We start from the raw sequence: 7,246 nt of genomic DNA, 5'->3' as shown, positions 1-7,246 counted from the left end.
GCAGGCAGCGTCTCCGTGTTCGCTCCTCCTAGGCATCCAATAGGATCGCCTGTCCTTTCAGGCAAACGGGTGACCGGTGTGGAAAACCCACTTCCTGATTGGCCAGGAGGAGGATCAGTGTTTCAACAGCGAATAATCCCTTGTGCCGCTGTGTCCTCGTTTATCAGAAATCTTCCTCCGCCAATGCCATCCCACCCCCATAATCTTACAATGTGGTTTTATAGGACTAGGGTCATGTGATGGGGACACATCAGCTATGCCTAGCTTTTCCATTCATAGAAGTTATACTACACAATCTATACATGAAGGGGGCTGGACCTTTCAATCATCCACCCAACCTCCTTTCATAGGCGGGGGTCGTGCAGGGATTTTTGACACCCTAGGGCAAGGGATGTCAAACTCAATTTCCATGTGGGCCACATCAGCATTATGATTGCTCTCAAAAGGGCCGAGTTGTATCTGTAAGATTAGATGTCCAGCGCATCCCCTCCCCTTTACATTAGATGTCAAGAGCCACCCCACCATCAGAAGTTGAGTCCCCTTACATCACAGTGCATCCCCCTTTCCTTATACTGCTGCTGGAAAGAAGATGGATGCATTGATTAAAAGCAAGGGTCTGGAGTAAGACCAGAGGAGGGCTGGAGCTTTTCTGCAGCTGCAGAAGGGGTGTGAGGGCCACATGAAATGGCCTGGAGGGCCGGATTCAGCCCGCGCCTTGTATTTGACCCCTGTGCCCTAGGTAAAACTTAATTTTGCAGCCTCCCCCCCCCCCCCTGGCCCCACCTTTTTCTTTTATAAAGGGTTTTATTAATATCCATAGCAACTATACAAGTCAACAAGTCACACTGGATACATTATAGATAGACATAACAGAGAAACAACAAAAAAAGCATTTTACAAAGAAGATAAATATGATAGTAATAATAAAATAAAAAAGCAAAACAAAACAATACAACAAAAAGTAAATGAAAACCAGATACATAAAGGCATGTAAATAGGTGTAGGTCCCAGAAAGTCACAAAAGCATTATCCACAATTCAACAGATAATTATAGGTTCCTACTGCACAGCAGGTATAAACAATACTATGTAGCTATCCATGTACCCAACTCAACAAGACCTATGCCCTGTGGCCTGCTAAGTTTGAGAGAAAAAACAAAACAAAAAAGAAATAAATACAAATACCAGAAAAAGAGGAAAGAATAATAAGGGACAGAAATGGGAAGGATTGAGGAAGGGGGGGTTCCCGCGGCAGGGAGGCAAAGTATTTCAGATCTGTAGTAGTGTGGTGTCAAATCTCAAGGGTTTAGAATAAGCAACCCAAGGCTGCCAGACCCTGAGAAACTTATCATGGGTGTCTGAGAGAATAGCCGTCAGTTTTTCATTGACCATATCATCCATACGGTTTTTAACTGCCTCAAAACCAAGTATTGGAGTCTTCCATGCCCTTGCTCTGGTTAGTTTAGTTGCAGTAAAGAGGTGCATAGCCAACTGGCGTTCTGGCCGGAGCAAATCCACTATCGGTTTACAGAGAAGAGCCTCGTATGGGTCTCTTTTAAGATCGGCATGGAGCACGATCCGAAGGAGAGAGTAGACTCTGATCCACAGTCTGCACACCCTCGGGCAAGTCCACCAAACGTGCGCCATGGTACCCTCCTGGGAGCACCCTCTGAAACACAAAGAAGAATAGGCCGGAATAAAACGGGCCAGCCTAGCTGGCATGTAATACCCAGACCCCACCTTTTTAATAAAGCCCCCATCAAATGCAGCCCACAGGCGCCCATCAATGTTTGCTTGCTTCTATTCATTTGGGAGTCGGGACACAGTCCTCCGCCGCCACGTCTCTGATTCTATGTGGGAACGGAGCGGCGGCTGCCTGCTGATGCTGAGACTTAGTTGCTTGCTGAGAGAGTAGGGGCAGCAGGGCACAGGGCACCTTAGGCGGCTTCCTAGTTTGCCTAGTAGTAGCAGCAGCCCTGTTCATAGGTCACTTTCATCTATAGAAGCTACATTTTAGTGCTTTTTTTTTGTGAACTTGGGCTTTACTAGTACATATTTGTAATAGTGAACAAATGACAAAATGTAAAAGAAATCTAAAAAGTGTATAATAACCATGTACTGCCAATGAAGTCCAAAATGCTCTTGTGCTCCAATCTTCATAAAAGTGCTCCAAACATCAGTCTGTGACCCCCCCCCCTCCTCCCTACTCACCAGAAATCATGGACTCCCAGCTTTTCAGTCTGGGGGTCAAACAGTCTTGTAATCTGGTGATGGGCAATGGCGGACACAGTCCAATAGGAATCTCCCCCCCAACGTGATTCGCCAGGACTCAAGATGTTCACCAAAATTAGAACAAGAAAGGGGACCAATAGTGAAGGGGACCATCCGCATGGAAGAAAACCATTGGGCCGTCAGAAAAAAAACCTTAAGACCCACGTCTTCTGAAGGATTAGGACGACACTGGATGCAAAGTGCCTTGAGGCGATTTAGTTCGCATTTGTAGCGCTATATAAGTCACTCACTCACACTCACTCTGAAGTATTGCAAAGCTGGATAAAATATTGTACTTACAGGACATCAGTAAAATCAGGCATGGAGAAAGCAAGTAATCTAATCTGGGACCGCCGTAACCAGCGTGCGTTCCACCACTACCAGAAGGAGCATCATTCAGACTCCGGACCAGGAAATTACATCAACACGTTTCGCCCTCCCACAGGGCGTCATCAAGGATATCATTTCCGGTACACAAAGACTATACTTTTATATCAGAGGGAAGCAGCCTTCCTCACAGATAGCCAAAAAACATTTAGATAACGCCCATCACATATACATATATTACGTATACCTGAGGAGGGAGGCTCTAACCTCTGGCAACCAATACAATTAGAGTAACAGCCATCACAATACAAATATGTTAAAAGGAGAGCCAACAACGTCACTTCATTAACCTCACACATTTAAAAACAAATGAATACAATACTTCCTAAATTTTATTTCAATTAAAACTCCACATAAAATGAGAAATTAATAGTAGTTAAAAAAAAAAATGCGGGAAGAACCACTAGAAAGTTAGGGATAAGGCTTTGTGAACATCAAGAAAGATTATAAACATCACAGCCTATCCAGCCACTTTAGGCTGTACCACAGGAGGGACCCTAGTGGTCTGACCTTTTGTGGGATAGACAGAATGGAGGCCCACTGGAGGGGGGGGGGGGGTAATCTAAAAGGTCTATATCTTAGAATGAAACACAGTTGATCCATCGCCTAGAGCAGGGGTCTCCAAACTATCTAAACAAAAGGGCCGGTTTACTGTTATTCTGACTTTATGGGGGCCGGACTGTGGCTAGTGGGAGCAAACAATGCCCCATCATTGGTTTTAGTGGAAGGAATAGTGCCCTATTAATATCGGTGGGAGGAATAGAACCCCATCCTTGGTGTCAGTGGGAAGAACAGCGCCCCATGTTTGGTGTCAGTTGTGGATGCAATAGTGCCCCAAGGGCCTGATCGAGGCAAGGAAAGGGCCACATCCGGCCCCAGGGCCGCAGTTTGGAGACCACTGGTCTAGAGACTATAAGTCCCCTAGGATTGAATATTGAGCTAGATTTAAATTGTTTTCTTTCCAATTGGTGAGTTCTTTTACATCTAGTTCTGATTTCTATTTGTATTTACATTTTTAGTTTATTCTTTTTATTATTTAAACATTTTTTCATTTTTTTTCCATTTTTTCATTTTTTATGGAGCTTTAATTCAAATCTAATTTAGGAAGTATTGTCTTTAATGTTTTTAAATGTGTGGGGTCCAATGAAGTGACACTGTTGGCTCTTCTTTTAACAAAAAAAAATAAAAATTATAATAAATAAAAAAATAATAATATATAAAAAAAAATCGAAAATAATAAAAAAGAATAAAAACTAAAAATGTAAATACAAATAGAAAATCAGAACCAATACAGTTAGAGTAACAGCCATAACGATACAAATATTTGTACTCCTCGGGTATACATATGTAATGGCCGATACGACATTCCCTCCGGTGGCAGTGGAACGCACGCTGGGTGCGGCATTCCCAGATTAAATTACTTGCTTTCTACATGCCTGATTTTTACTGATGTCCTGTAAGTACAATATTTTATGCACAATAAATAATCCAGTTTTGCAATACTTGACTATTGGTCCCCTTTCTTGTTCTAATTTTGGTGAACATCTTGAGTCCTGGTGAATCACATTCAGGGGAGATCCCTATTGGACTGTGTCATCCATTGCCCATGATCAGATTAAAGTCTGTTTGATCCCCAGACTGGGAGTCCATGATTTCTGGTGAGTAGGGATATGAGGGGGGGGGGGGGGTGTCACATCCCAGAGTGAAGTTTGGAACTCTTCAGCACGTTTATGAAGATTGGAACACACGAGCACTTTATTTTGGACTTTATTTGGGACTTCATTGGCAGTACATAGTTATTATACACTTTTACATTTTGTCATCTGTAGCGCTGTTATTATATTTGACTGTTTTTGGTGATTAGCACTTTGTGTACAACAGCTGCATTCATGTTTTGCATCTCATTATATTATATCTTAGCTTCATAGCGCAAGTTATTTATCATTGTTCGCTATTACAAATATGTAATAAATATTTTTTATATATTTTTATATAATAAATTTATTTTTTAATTTATTTGGGACTTCATTGGTAGTAGTGTACATAGATATTATACACTTTGGCCCAGATTCTCAAAAAAGCGCCTATCTTTAGGTGGGCGTAGCGTATCTCAGATACACTACGCCGCCGTAACTTAGAGCGGCAGGTCCCGTATTCAGAAACATCTTCCGCTCTAAGTTACGGCGGCGTAGTGTATCTGATATGGCGTAAGCCCGCCTAATTCAAACTAGGCTGGTAGGGGGCGTCTTGTATGTAAATGTTTTGTGACCCCCACGTAAATGACGCTTTTATCGAACGGCGCATGCGCGCACATGCTCAGTATCACGTCGAATTTTCAAATTAAATTACGCCCGCTTAATGCCTAGTCGACATTAACGTAACTTACGTCCAGCCCCATTCACGGACGACTTACGCAAACGACGTAAAACACGACGCTGTTCCGACGTCCATACCTAACATGACTTACCCCTGCTTTATGAGGGGTAACACAACGCCGGCGTATGTCTTACGTAAACGACGTATCTTGATACGCCGGGCGCACGTACGTTCGTGAATCGGCGTATCTAGCTCATTAGCATATTCAACGCGGAAATCTACGGAAGCGCCACCTAGCGGCCAGCGTAAATATGCACCCTAAGATACTACGTGTAAGAGACTTACGCCGCTCGTATCTTAGCCGAATTTATGCGTAACTGATTCTAAGAATCAGCCGCATAGATACGACGGCTCTCATTTGGACTTACGACGGCATACATGGCGCTACGCCGTCGTAAGTCCTTTGAGAATCTGGGCCTTTTAGATTTCTTTTACATTTTTTTATTTGCAAGTGCTGTTATTATATTTTACATATTTGTAATACTTGCTCATTCTTCCCGTTTATCCCCTTAAACAGGTACAGAAAAAGAAGTATTGATGTGTCTGAAATATAGTGTGTTCTTACCTTCCTCTTTGAGATGACAACAGATCTGAAATTCTTGGCATGTGTTTTCCACCCTGCCTACGTCAATAGAGATGGATTCCAAAGAACACAAATCTCTCCTCATCTCCACAATGACTTCATGTGCAGAAACAAGAGGACAGCACAGCATCAGCTCACAAGGTTTTTTGCAAAATCAACAGAATATTTTATGAAACAGATATAACAAAATGCTTTCAATGGTTATTTACAGAGGAGCGGAAAAAACAAACCGATTTTGAGGGATTACGTATATTTTGAACTCCAGAGTAAATCTGGATCTCATTTGCTGGAATCATTTAGGAGCCTGTGCTAGCAAACGTGGAACACTGCCAACCCTATTCATGCCCCATAAGTATAACAGCTGTAGATTTTCTACACCCCAATGAGTCTATACTACTTTGCCTACCAGCCAAGAAAGCAAGGGGTGTCAACAGGTGGACAGAGCCAGGGTTTTATAATATTTTAAACCTCATGTAAGCAGATGGATAGTTTGCTAAAGCTCTGTATATACTAAACACTTCTATTTTTTTCTCAAACTAAATCTATGGTAACAGCATATATTTTCATTTTAAAACATCAGCATTGTAAAAATACAAACAATAGTTATTTTTAACAATCCAATATAAGTTTTCTTAAAAAATCTCCTTTCATCTTGTAAGTGCTGTTCATCTACTGGCCATCTCTTTCCACAACTTCCTAGATTCCCTGCATGCTTTGCAGCTTCTCCTCTGCCCATTCATTTGGTTTCATTTTGATTTCTAAGGACTACATATCCCATGGTACCTTGCTACCTTCAAGCAGTGATTCCTGTACTGACTCTGGCTCCTGAATCTCCTCCTCTGAATGCCTCTGTATTTCAGAAGGCAGGCTCTTTGAAATGTGTGACACATTAACCACAAGTCACAGAATTCAAGAAAGTAAATGTGTGGGGGATCTTCACAAATTTTAAGATTGTTCAAAAAAAGGGTAGGCTATAAATAATTGAAATTCAATGTGGAATGAATCAATGACATTTTTACCATAAATACACTTTTTAGATTTTTTTGTATGCACTCCAGTGTTGCCTGCACAACAATACTCTGGACCAGCTTCCTGACATTTACAATGGTGGGCCATGCTTGTGCAATGTCTACCCCAGGGGTTCATGTGACAGGGTGACAACACAGCTGAGAGTCAGTTGTCATCCCATAACAGAAGCGTCTACGACAGGGGTCTCAAACTGGCGGCCCTCCAGCTGTTGCAAAACTACACGTCCCATCATGCCTTTGGAAGTCATGCTTGTAATGGTCAGCCTTGCAATGTCTCATGGTACTTTAGTTTGAGACCCCTGGTCTAAGACCTTCATGGCAGAATTACCAGGTATTCATTCAAAGAAACCTGAAAAATTATAAAACAACTTTTGAAATTAAAAAAAGTTACAGGATCTTTAATTTCAGTCATTTTTTGTAATTTTCATATTTATTGTCTCCAACCTGGAAATACTGCCACTAGGCTTATTTTTCAAAAGTTAAGGCACTTTGGGGGTAATCCACAAAGATCCGGCGTAACATAAATTTTCCCATTTAAGTTACACTGCCTTAATTTCTACCTAAGTGCCCGATCCACAAAGCACTTACCTAGAAATTTTTGG

Source organism: Rana temporaria, chromosome 2 (assembly GCF_905171775.1).
Source record: "Rana temporaria chromosome 2, aRanTem1.1, whole genome shotgun sequence".
Lineage (NCBI taxonomy): Eukaryota > Metazoa > Chordata > Amphibia > Anura > Ranidae > Rana > Rana temporaria.
The sequence above is the reverse complement of the archived record's forward strand: the minus strand, read 5'-3'. Positions refer to the sequence as shown.